Source organism: Megascapheus bottae, chromosome 12, assembly GCF_031878675.1.
Source record: "Megascapheus bottae isolate mThoBot1 chromosome 12, mThoBot2.hap1, whole genome shotgun sequence".
NCBI classification, from domain to species: Eukaryota; Metazoa; Chordata; class Mammalia; order Rodentia; family Geomyidae; genus Megascapheus; species Megascapheus bottae.
The window spans coordinates 52,193,466-52,206,939 of NC_143520.1; the positions used below are offsets into that span (position 1 = coordinate 52,193,466).

At 36.6% G+C, this 13,474-nt stretch overlaps 1 protein-coding gene across 1 annotated transcript in view; it reads left to right on the forward strand.

Annotated features, from left to right (window-relative positions):
* Cntnap5 (contactin associated protein family member 5) overlaps positions 1-13,474 on the forward strand; it is an 852,241-nt gene that overhangs the window by 306,892 nt on the left and 531,875 nt on the right. The gene's annotated exons all lie outside the window — the stretch shown is intronic.

Below are 13,474 nucleotides of genomic sequence, written 5' to 3' on the forward strand. Positions count from 1 at the left end.
TTTGAAGACAAAATTTAATATAATGGTAATCTATAGATTGTATTTTTCAAATACATTAACTACAATCTAGGTTAAATGCTTCCCACATTCTGGTGTTGTATTAATTGTCCAATTTATGAGGATAATTTTCATATATCATAAATCTTATTTACTTTTGTTTTGTGTCATGCTGTGTTTCTGACAGTGTCTCACTATGCAATCCAGGCTAACCTCAAACTTACAGTATTCTTGCCTCATTTCTTCTGGTTGCAATTATCACAGATTGCCAAATATCCTAGAAATGACAACAAGCCAACAGGAAGTTGTGGTTCTGTTATAGGCTCATGATTCCCAGGATTTAAATTTATATCTAAAACGCTCATATAGATTTTACAAGCTATTTTTTGTTGATTTATTTTTAATCACAAATCTATAAAGACAACAAATTACTCTCATTCGATAGGTGGTAGAACAGAATTTATCAGGCCTGACACATATGGCATGGTTAGTGGCTACATTTATCTGCAGCGATGCCAGAAGTCAGAAAAATCTTTCATTAATAATTATTAGTCTATTAAAAGATTGAAAGTCTGTCACCTGAAGGCACCATAGGTTAATCTAAGAAATTTCATGACAGCCAAATACTAGACATCTCAGGCAAATAATTTAAAAGGGTGAAAAGGTATAAAGGTAAAACATAGCTTTGGACAAACTGCATGAAGGCAAAACTAATAATAAAAAAATCAACACTACACATCTATCTGTAGAATAGCTATGTAGTAGAGTTGATCTGAATTGTGTGGGAAGTCTTGGCTGAAAAATTGACCATAGTCATGTTAGCTATGCTATGACCTGCCTGAACAGGTGAAACTTCCTTTGGAATTGTGTCCATGAAGCAGCTCCTAGAATATGAATGCCACCTTGTCTACTAGATTACAATTGTAGCAGAAAGTAACAGTCTATTTCCATTTCTCTGTCATGCATACCTTAAACCAGGAGGCATTCTTACTACTCTTCCCCTCCCACCACTAAAAAACTCCAAGAACACAAAGGTACTTTTTGAATACATATTTACTGATCTTCTGACATATCATTCATACTGAATCTGGTGCCAGAAACATGTAAATATAAAAATGGATGAGACTGCATTATCTGTGGAAAAAATCAAAATCTGGGAAGTTCCTGTTCACATAGAAATTGATGTGCAAACAAATGGCAGGGAGTTAACATATTCCCTGGTGGCTTGTGGACACCGTCACAGAGATGGCACTTGACTGAAAGACAAGCTGTCAGGAAAGTAAAGGAATGAAATACAGAGCCAGAATAGAGAAAGGATAGGATAGATTGGCATTGTTGGTGACCCAGCCTTTGCAATTGAATGTATGTGTACGTGTGTGTGTGTGTGTGTGTGTGTGTGTGTGTGTGTGTGTGTGTGTGTGTGTGTATTTGTGTCTCTACACCTCAATTAGAGAAGTAAACACAGGGTCAAAGGAGGTGGGAATGGAAGTACAGCAAAAGGGAATGACTAGATTTGCAGGAAATGGAAGACAGAACACAGAAGCTATGACTGCCATGCTTGAGCCTTATCCACAAATAATCGGACCCCTGACTCTTGAGGGTATGATTGAAACATGACAAGCCACTCCAATACGTGCTGTTAGCTATGGGAGGGTCTTTCCTGAGTGAGGTTCTTTCTTTAGAAGCTTGACAGCTGTGTAAGTAGAAGCCACACAGCAGTATAGTTAGTTCAGTGGAAGCAAGATACTGCAAGCAGGGTCCCTGACCAGCCTGTGAGTACAGGTCAGAGGCATCCTGTAGGAAAATTCAAGAGCAAAAAAAGAAAGCAGAAAAAGAAGTTCTTTTGTAAAATAAAGTTCTATTACCCTCAAAGGTTTAGTTGTTGATTGAATTTGTAGGCAAGTAAAGAGGTCGTGATTGAAACAAGTTGAGTGAGAATGATATCATCACCATCTGAAGCCACTCAACATACAAAATTCAGTTCTGTTAGTCTGAATGGACTTTGGCTTTTGGTCAGAAATAGAATCCACAGAGTAACTGCCCATAGAGAAAATAAGGAGTCATAAAATAAGGTGTCATGTCACTTACGGAATTCTGTAAAATACTCAAGCCTCTGTGATATGGTGTATCCTCATAACATATTTTATTATTGTTGCTATTATTATTATTATTATTATTATTAATATTATCATTTTTCCAGTCCTAGGGCTTGAACTCTGAGGCTCGACACTGTCCCTGAGTTTCTTTTGTTCAAGGCTAGCATTCTGCCACTTGAGCAATAGTGTCACTTCTGTTTTTGTTTTTCCTTTTCTTTCTTTTTCTTTTTTTCTTTCTTTCTTTCTTTTCTTTTTCTTTTTTTTGAGTAGTTTATTGGGGATAAGAATCTCATGGACTTTCTTGCACAGGCTATCTTATAACTTCCTTCAGATCTCAGCCTCGTGAGTAGCTTGGAATACAGGAGTAAGCCACCAGCACTTGGCTTCTTATTTTTATTTGGCATGTTTTGGCAAAGATGCAATTGATTAAAAGAAATCTCTCATTTCTCTCATTGTGTGAGCTTCTACTCAGTGCTCAGTAGCAACCTTAGAGACACTGAATGAGTCACATACACTTTCAGCATCTCAGTTTCTCCATCTCTCACATGAAGAAAGGAGATGAAGCAATTGCTATGATTCTGTCTTAATTGAATTATATGCCAACTATATTATATTATTACAATATCTGTAATGTATTTATATTGTATTACTATATTCCAATTATTCTTGTCTCATAAATAAGGAAAAGAGATTCTAACTGGAAATTTAACTGCCTTACCTCAAATGCACGTATTTAGAGAAATGAAAGAAATTGTGCCTATAAATTTCCCCTAGAGGTTGAGCCCTACTTGTTGCCACTGGTTTTGGTGGAACAGGAGCTTTGTAAATGGAGCTTGAGAATGAACTCATAGGCCAGGGGCTTAAACTTTAAGCACAGGTGTGCTGGCTGAAACAAAACACACAATATCTAGAAGAATAAATACATAATAAATAAATAATTCATAGGATTTATGGTTTTCAGGGTATTCTGGAGTAGAGAATGGTGTTGGAAAAGAGTTCAGTAAACATTGACTTTGGACATTGTAGGGTACAGGAGGATGATATTTCATTATTGAATGTTGTATATGATGAATTCATCCCCAGGCAACTTGATCATATGTTACCTGTTCTGATAAGGTGTGTGCATGACCACTACCAAAGATGCTTCCTCTCTAAAGTTGTGATGCAATCATGGAATTTTGAGATAATATTTTTGTGCCAGTTTTTGGCTTGAGCTATTTTGCTCAAGTTTAGTGCTGTATCATTTGAGTCACAGCTCCACTTCTGCCTTTTTGGTTGTTAAGTGGAGATAATAGTTTCACGGACTTTCTGGCTCAGGCTGGCTAGCTATGAACAGTTATTCAGAGAAGTCTCCTGAGAAGCTAGGATTTTAGACATGAGCCCTGGCTCAGAATAGTTAAAAAAACACTGAACTTAATTTTTATATAAGAGCTAGTGATGTGTGTTTGTGTCATCAGAATTTTAGTTCTCACAATCAGCCTTGGCTCTTATGTCCCACATTCAAGGAAGACAAAAATGTGGAAATTGTTAATAGGGAAATGTATTAGGGAAGAAATACGAAAAAGAAAGTAATTACATAGCAGAGAGCCATGGGAAAATGACCCTTTATTTCATATTCAGACTTTGTCTGCTGTCTCCAGGGGTATAGACATTGACCTTAAGTAGGGAGAATTAGGAACAAGAGGTGAGAAGGAAGGAATGGTTAAAACAGCCTCAAATCACATATAGAATTAGAGGTGGTGGGAGCCCATAGTTCAAGGCTATCAGAATTGGTCATGTAGGGTGTTTAGAGTTATTGACATTAGGCAAGTTGTTTCCCATCCTGGAATCAAAGATGGCTGCAAAGTGAACGCAGGAGAGACTGGAGGAAGAGAGTTAAGTCTCTCCACAGGACCAACTATGGGGCAGAATCACTGATCTAAAGGTGTTCTATTGTATAGTCAATAGGAAAGGCCTGGTTTCACTGGTCTGGGGTGAGAGTGGGGAAACCAAGATCTACTGTTTTACAACTATTGAATTACCTTAGACTGAAATGAAGCTTACCATTAATCTGTAGGTGGGTAGAATGATCACAAATGAACAGAAATACTCCAACCACAACAATAATAAAACACTGGACAATGATTTACTCACACCTGTAATCCTAGAGGGCTGATATCTGTAGACTGGGATTCAAAGCCATCCTGAGAAGGAAAGTCCAGCAACATTTATTTCCAATAAATTACTAAAGAGCCAGAAGAAACTCAGGGACAGTACCCACTCAGGCCTTGACATCAAGCCCCAGAATGAGAGGGGAAAAAATTGAAACAAATCCACCATTTTTTTGTGTTAGATGCTGCTGCTGACAACATAGGCTGGTCATAAGCCAGTAAGTTGGAACACTTAAATACAATATTTTCTCTCAAATACCCTGTGATCTTACCTTCATTTCAAGTTCCTTTTACACTTCTCATTGATTATGGCAAACTACAACCTATCGTGTGTGTACGTGTGTGTGTGTGTGTGTGTGTGTGTGTGTGTGTGTATGTATGAGCGTGCGTTCACTCACACACACATACACACATGTACCTGCATGCATGTGAGCACAGATATATGCTACACACTCCATAGAAACTTCTAAGGAACAGCTCAAAGTTATTGAAATTTTGTCTACCTATGAGAATAAAGCTTATACTTGACAGAGAACAGTCTGAAGCATTGAGAATAATTCTGTATATAAAAGGAAGTTTATTAAAGCAATTAAAAACTCAAGTTCTTGAGGCAGATTACTTCAGAGCAGAAATCCTTGCTTTCAAAATTACTACTAGCTGTGCAAAGCTGATCCTGCCTCAAATTTTCTGTCTTCAAAAGATCACATACACATTTTTATCTTGTAATATTGTTATGAAAATTAAATGAGTTTCAAAGAGAAATGAAATGTAGCAGAGCCCACAATATATATGGGACTCCATAATGAAAGATTCTAAGAAGGAAGAAGTGTTCCTGAAACATAAAAGAGTTATAAGCTCAAAGAAAGTGATACTTTCTAAGTGAAGCATACTTCAGATCAAATAGCATCTATCTATCTATCTATCTATCTATCTATCTATCTATCTATCTATCTATCTATAATATATATCTATAATTTTTCAACAATGGGGAATAAACTATGCCCTGTTCCTTGTAAAACAAGTATTACTATTTGCATCATGAATCCTGTCCTTTTGTATATCACATAGGGTTTCTCCTTTTTGCTTGGGCTATAAGAAGACCATAATTCTTCTACTTCCTCCTCCTTCATAGACTTAAGCCAAAACATCCAGTAGCAGCATATATCTTCTAAACAATAGAATGCTACAATTGATTTTTCATTTGATATAAATAAAGTAAACAGGTTTCTGAGTGCTGTGTGTTTACAACAGAATTTCCATGGGGGAAAGATGGTTTCTACATTGCTGATGTGGTATTGTTCTCTTTTCTTTTCTTCATGCCAGTAGTTTGTTTTCATACCTTCCCTGGGAGACAGTGACCTATTCTCTCAACTTATTTTCACAAGCTCTTGCCACTTACTCAGAATTCTTTGAGACCTCTTGTTCGTTTTATTCATAGTCTTCTTCTAAAGTAGTCTGCTTTATTATCTAATTTAGCTCCTTTCCTTTTCTAACAAATCAAGAGGGTGATTAACGTTTACTTCTTGTTGGAAGTTGATCCTTCTCAGGAGTGTGAGTTCTGAGGATTCTGGTTTGAAGCCAGCTCAACAGTAAAGTCCACAAGACTCATATCTTCATTTAACTACTCAGGGAAAACCATGGCGCAAGTGGTAAAAGGTAGGCTGCAGCAAAAGAAGCTCAGGGGTTGCATCCACGCCCTGAGTTCAAGCTCCAGGACTAATACACACACACACACACACACACACACACACACACACACACACACACACACACACACATCAAGTTTCCTTGTTTTCTTAATATCTTCTCAAACAAATGACAAGATAAGACAGTTATGCTCTTTATTCACATGATAGACAGAAGCAGGAAGTATGAAGTGTGTTCCTTCTGGGATAATAATGTTGTTGCTGAAGTAAACTAATATAATTCAGTGATCAAATCCTTTTTTCTTTTTCATTTTTAAGTAGTTGTACTAAAGGATTAGAATTTCTTAAGTCAATTCTTAAGTGCACTTCTTGGTCACCTTTTCCTTCATTCTTCTTCCTTCCCCCTCCCTTCTACCCTTAAGTTATGTAATTCTTTTTTTTTTTCAGAATGATGGAGGATGATTAATATTGGAACTCATTAAGGAAATACAATAAGGAAACTTGACAAAAACTAGTAAATAATAGAAGAGTTCGGGGAACAGAAAGAATTTTCTCAAGGGGGCTGATTAGATTAAAGGATATATATGTATGTGAAATACTACAGCAACACTCTTTTGTGCATTATACCATACAAAAAGGAATGACAAGATTTCAAACTATGATCATTTAAGGGAATAAGCATGGTAGGCAGGAGATGAGCAAACTAAGTGGGAGTGGGAGTGAGTATATATGTGTGAAACTTCTTGAAATAGGTGTTTTCTTTTTTTTTTTTCCTCTGGAAAGTGGGTGAGATTTCAAAGTGATGGAAGGATGAATTGTCTACATACATAGAAATCTCTTTATAGGGGGCCCGGGAGTGTGGCCTAGTGGTAGAGTGCTTGAAGCCAGACGTTCAATTCCTTGGTACCAAATACACAGAAAAAAGCTAGAAGTGGCACTGTGGCTCAAGTGGTAGAATGCTAGCCTTGAGGAAAGTCCAAGGACAATGCTCAACCCTGATTTCAAGTTCCAGAACTGGCAAAAAAAAAAGAAATCTCTTTATGGGACCTCTTTAAAAGAATGTCTCATTTACTCACCAATCCTCTATCCATTTCTGTGCCTCCGTCTTCGCCCACTCCCCCACAAAAAAACATGTTTTTACTTCCTCATATTAATTTTCATGAATAATATTTTAGTCATTCAGAATAGCTAAACCTTTGAATTCCTTCTTTAAGTATACCATCCTTTAGTCAGTTTGTTTATGGGTAAATGCACTGAGCATCATTATCCTGCATAGGTGTAGTTTAGGTCTAGTTTCTACATATAACAGAAAACGTGCCTTTTGTCTCTCTGCGTGAACCAAGCATTTCTATAGCACACGTGTAATAGAGATGTTAGGAATGAAGAAGGAGAAGACTTTTCTTGTGGATTAGGTAAAAAAAATAGAAAATCCTCAAGGGGAAAGGTAGTTAATTGCACAATTGCGGACTGGGGTTGACATGAATAGGTTATCTAGATGTCTAGATGGCAGGAGCTTCCTTCTCAGGAAGGTCACAAAAAGAGTAAGGGTCATAGAGGTTATAGCCACAGAAAAATCATCAACTTGTGTGTGTCTGGAATTTGGTGATCTAGGGGACAGATGTAGATGACAAAGACTATCTTTTATTCAGTTTTGTCCAATCATGTCATATCTTTGAGAGGCAAATTTTATACCCTGTTAAAAGGAGGGATTTCCCTAGAGTATAGAAAATCTTACCTGATACTGCTTAGCTAAAATTAAGTAAAACTGTAGCTCCCAACCCACCCAGGAAATGTTTTTGTGTCTTTTGCAAGAGTTTTGGTTAGTCTTTGATGTTTTCTTAGAAGGCATATAATATTTTAATAGCTTAACTGTGTCAGAAGAGAATATTCATTTCTATCATCATGGTGATAGCTAGATTAGTTTATTTTCATGAACTTGGAAGGCACAGTTTGCTCTCATTTATGTTTTACTGTATTAGCGTGACCCAAAAATTAATCAGTGGAAACCAGTACAACATCTTTGCAAACTCATTATCAGTATTGTGGAGGTACAAACCACTGTATTAGTATGAGGGAAGGCAAATGCTAAAATTCTTACTTTCTCCGAAGAAGTTGGTGGAGCAGATGCTTATACTTAACCAAAATGGGAAAAGGAACTTGTGAAGTTGTCAGCATTTATAAACAAAACCACACAGCACATGTGTCAATAAGAGACATGTCAACTCTCTTTAAATATGTATGTTTATGTTCATATGGTAATCAAATTTTTCTGAGTGTTTTCTACTGGGTGCTCTTTCATTCCTTCAGCAGATGGAATGAAGAAAAGAGTTGAAGTAACATAAGATAATGCCAAATTTTTGCATTAGCTCTCAAGTGTGCTATAGAATGATTGCGTGTTGTCTTATATGCTTTTAAAAATAGATTATGGTGGGCCGGGAGTTTGGCCTAGTGGTTAAAGTGCTTGACTAGCATGCATGAAGACCCGGGTTCGATTCCTCGGTACCACATACATAGAAAAAAGCCGGAAGTGGTGCTGAGGCTCAAGTGGTAGAGTTCTAGCCTTGAGAAAAGTCCACGGACAGTGCTCAGGCCCTGAGCTCAAGCCCAGGACTGGCAAAAAAAATAGATTATGGTGATTCAAGTTGTTAACAGCTATCCCTCATTTGCTTAACCTGAATGGGTGTTTTCATGTGTGGGGAGAGAATAAGGCATGAAATTAAGCACACTAGATAATTGGGCGAAGCCTCAGTACTGGGTAGGAAACTCACTGAGCATAGGTTTTAGTTCCCTGCAATCAACTGGTTTCTGAAGATGCAAAGGGAAACAAATAATTCAAAAGTTTGCCCATTCAGAATAGTATGAGGAAATCTGTTGCACTGGGTCCAGAACATTCAAAACAAATTCATCCTTTGGTTCAGTATATCCATATTAAGTATCTTAATCACTTTCTAGACAATACACTTCTTGGTTATGAAACCTTTCTTGGTGCTTTTGCACTACTCATGTATTGTGAAAAAAAATCGTAATAGGTTTGCTGTCTTATCTCAAACTGTACAAGTTACAGTCACAGTGTGTGAGAACTTAGTTATACAGATTGGTACTACCCATAGCTACTGAAGAAGCTATTGATATTCATTCCAGCTCTTCAGAGAGATTATGAGTTTTGATTTCTGTTTTTTCTCTTTTAGTCATATACTTTTAGAAGATTGGTAATGACATTAAATTGCTGCATTTCTACTACAAATTAGCAAGGACATTTTGAAGATACTATTTTGAGACGAGGGAGGGATATTGAACTAAGATCTTGGTTTGTAACCTGGCTGGTTTGGCGTTCAAGTTCTACCTGAAATGCCTCTGCCTCCTGAGCGATTGGTTTGGTAGAAAAGTAATAGGATACATGCATTGTTATTTATATTTTCTGTAATAAATTAATGCATATTTTAAGGATATGTGTATTTCCCCACCCACATTCAGGGTATTAATCATAAAATTTTTGTACCTGGAATATATATATCCTAAAGTCTTTATACTTTCTGAGGGTGGCTCAGATTTGTTACTTGATGGCCTTTCATTCAAAAATTTCTCTTACCGCATTTTATTGAGTACTTTTTAAAGATAGACTAGCCAGACTTTTTGGTTTTACAAAAGCAGCCACTGTCCTCTACACCACGAATTCTATTTCCTTTAAACTTTCCACTTTTCCAAAACCTTCAGCCTATAGTGCCCATACTTTTGTATGCCTCCCCACACCATCTATAAATGGCAGATGATGACTTGGATAATTATAATTCCTCAGAGAAATAATCAATGTTGAATATCAAGTCAAGAAATTGATTCCTTTAAGGTTGGTAGATGCAGAAGACACAATATAGCTAGTGTGGTAGCATTCTTGTTGATACAGTAGGATTGCTTTTAGCTTGTCCCTGACCTGTGCCAGGAACAGGGAAAACTAATGGATAGGAATAACTGGTCCTACTTTGTTTATTTGTCTATGGACTGATCTTATTTCATTTTTTTCTCAGCAAATCTTGAATATGGAAGCCTAGGAATGGGAGGTAGATAATAACTCAAAAAGAATGAGAAAGAAAAAAATTAAAAAGCAAAAAGGCAATGTTGTAGAATAAGAAGTATCCCTACATCTATCAAATAACCTGATCACCTGTAGTTGAAGAGCTGAATATTGTCTTACAATTGGCAGTGCTGAAGAATATGATATTGTAAAAAGAAAGAAGCTTGGAAATCACATGTGCAGTCACTCATCAAATGTCTTGTATGTAACTTATTATTAGATTTCTATAATTGTGTTACTGAGGTGTAAGTGACAAATATACACCATCAAGAGTTGATATCTGTATAGAGGGATTAAAAGTTAATCTATTTAACATTGTAACTTGAAAGTATTTGAAATGAAACTCAGAGTAAATACATTGAACCTAACTTTGTGGGCAAGAAAAGGATTCTGAAAATAGGTGAGAACTGAGCTCTATAGACTTCTAGGACACTTTTGCATTTCTGAATACAAACAGGAGAGTCACACAAGGTAAGTTTCTGAAAAACAAAATTTTCCTGTTTCATTGACTGCATCTGAAGCAGTCTTCCTCTATCACATAAAGAATTGTAGTAATCACTAACTGAAGAAAAGATTATGAAGGAAGATGGGCCCTTCAGTGAGTCTGAATTACATGCCTATTCCTAAGATGAACTTCCCAATTTTTTGTACCCAGAATTCACCAGTTAGTATGACCTAAAGTAGCCTTCTCAGGGAGCATGTAGAGCTGGACCTATTCATGAAAGACAATGTAGAAACAGAAATGCAAGCCTGAATAAATAGCTAAGCTTTCAAAATATGTCTGCCAGTGACAGGTGTTGAATTTAAGGAGTTCACATGGATTCTCTAGGTTTCTTTTGTCAGCTCTGTAAAGCAAAGATATCAGCCCATAGGCTCTGTAGATGTGGAAGTGTTGGAAGAACTTCTACTTTCTGGTTTTGTCATCTGTAGTGAAAACTCTGATGTGATACACATCTTTTAGGGTAGAAATTCAGGCTTTAGGGCTTGAATATAGGTAAAATTGCTCAGCTCATAGGACAAGGAGAACTACTTAGTATTGGTTTAAAGGGTAAGGAAAGGTAATAGAAAAAAATTGAAATGAAAGTCCAAGGAACAACCTGTCCTTACAGTTCTAGATGTCTTTGATAATGTTATTAAAATCATAATATACATGTCAGAAAAATATAAACAGGAAGGAAGAACCAATACAGTGCTGCCATTTCAGGCTTCAGTCAAGATGAGATAGAACTAGAAAAAGATGAAAAGACTCAGATCTTTAACCGAGAGAAAGATATGAACATTGGACTCTGCACAGGGTCAACATCACATACGTAGCTATAGTGGGTTGTATGTCTAAGCAAACAGGATCCCAGCAGAAAGCTCTCAAAGTATGCCAAAGATCAAAATAGAAGATAAAAGAGAAAGGGTACATAACCAATGTGAGCTTATGTTCGTATAAATCAACCAGTGAGGTTGAATAAGAATCACCGATTGTCCAGATATTTCACTTGGTGATATAAATCAAATTCAATCTTTGATTCTCTCCTTTCCAAGTTTTCAAAACAATCACAAAAGTTTAAGGTCACTACAGCACTGTAAGAAGTGTGATTTTTAGGGCCAGGAGTTAAGCTTTAGTGGAAGAGTGCATGCCTAGTATGCACAAAGTCCTAGGTTTGATTTCTTGGTACCACACACTCAGAAAAAGTCGAAAGTGGCACTGTAGCTCAAGTGGCAGAGTGCTAGCCTTGAGCAAAATGTGTCCAAAGGCAGTGCCCAGGCCCTGAGTTCAAGCCCTAGGACTGATCAAAACAGAAGTGTGTAAGTTTTTAATATAATGAACCAAGCCTGAAGTTATCTTCAGAGATTAGAAATTTGGTGGAGAAAGAGTATAAAATAATTCAAGAGATAAACGTAAAGGGTACCCAAATAAGGGAAGAAAGTAAAATTCTCCCTCTTTGCAGGTATAAAGAACCTATATGTAAAGAACCCTATAGATTCTTTTCTCAAGTTACTGGAGCTGATCCAAAACTTTGGCAAAGTAGAAAGATATCAAATTAACTCACAAAAAATGAGTAGCTTTTCTATATGCCAATAATGAGAAGAATGAGGCTAAAATCAGAAAATCAACTCCTTTTATAATAGCCCCCTCAAAACCAAAATAAAATATCTAGGAATTTACTTAACTAAAGCGATGAAGGACTTCTAGGATGAAAATTTTAAAAAACTTCAAAAAGAAATTAGAGTTAAGGAAGTGAGAAAACTTTTCATGCTCCTGGATCAGGAAGATTAATGTCATGAAAATGGCAATCTGCCCAAAGCTATCTACAAATTCAGTGCCATACCATTCATATCCCAACAACATTCTTACTGAAATAGAGGAAGCAATCCAAAAATTCATATGGAATAATAGAAGACCTTGAATAGTAAAAGCAATTCTAAGTAGAAAGAACAGTACTAGAGGAATTCAAAGCCAAACTTCAAAAACTATTAAAAGACATAGTTATAAAAACAGCTTGGTAATGCACATAAACAGACCTGAGGACCTATGAAAAAGAACTGAAGACCTAGAAATGATCCCACAGACCTATGGTCATCTAAGCTTTTATCAGATGAAAGAAAGACAACCTCATCAGTAAATGGTGCTGGCAGAATTAGCTAAACATGTGTAGAAAATTGAAGTTAAATCCTTATATGTCACCCTGCCACAGAATCAACTCCAAATGGATAAAATATCTACCAATGAGAGCTGATACCCTGAAAATATTACAGAAAGGGATGAGGGATACACTAGGGTTCCTTGGCATAAGATGAAAGTTCCTAAATTAAATTCCAGAAATACAGCAAATCAAAGAAGCACTGGATGAATGAGGTTGCATTAAACTGCAGAGCTTCTGCATCACAAAGGACATAGCTAGCAAAATAAATATAAAACTTGAAGATTGGGAGAAGATCTTCACTAGCTATACAATAGTCAAAGACCTCAAAGAAAAAGTTTTTCTGGAGCTCAAAAATTTAATCCCCACCACAAAAAACCCTCAAAGAAACAGCTACCCCATTAGTAATTGGGCTAAAGACTTAAAAAGAGACTTCTCTGGAGAATAATTAAGAACACCAATAGACACATGAAGAAATGTTTAATGTATCTAGTGATAAAAGAAATACAATTCAGAACAACATTGAGATACCATTTCACCAGAGTTAGAATGGCCATTATCAAGAAAACAAGCACTAAGAGATACTGGCTGGGATGTGGCCAAAAAGGAATGCTATTGCAGTATTAGTGGGGATATAAACTGGTTCAACTACTTTAGAAAGTAGTATGGAGGATCCTCAAAGAAACATAGAACTCTGCTGTGATCCATCAATTACCCAGAGGATCACATGAGACCTTGATAATGCTTGCATTATGGCCTCTGTCCAAGATCATGACCTTTGCTGATAATCTCATTGTTCAGCAGAGATTTTCTGATGATGACACATCATTCTCTTGGAGTGTGATTTATTCCACATTTTGTACATAGTCAATTATTGCCCAAT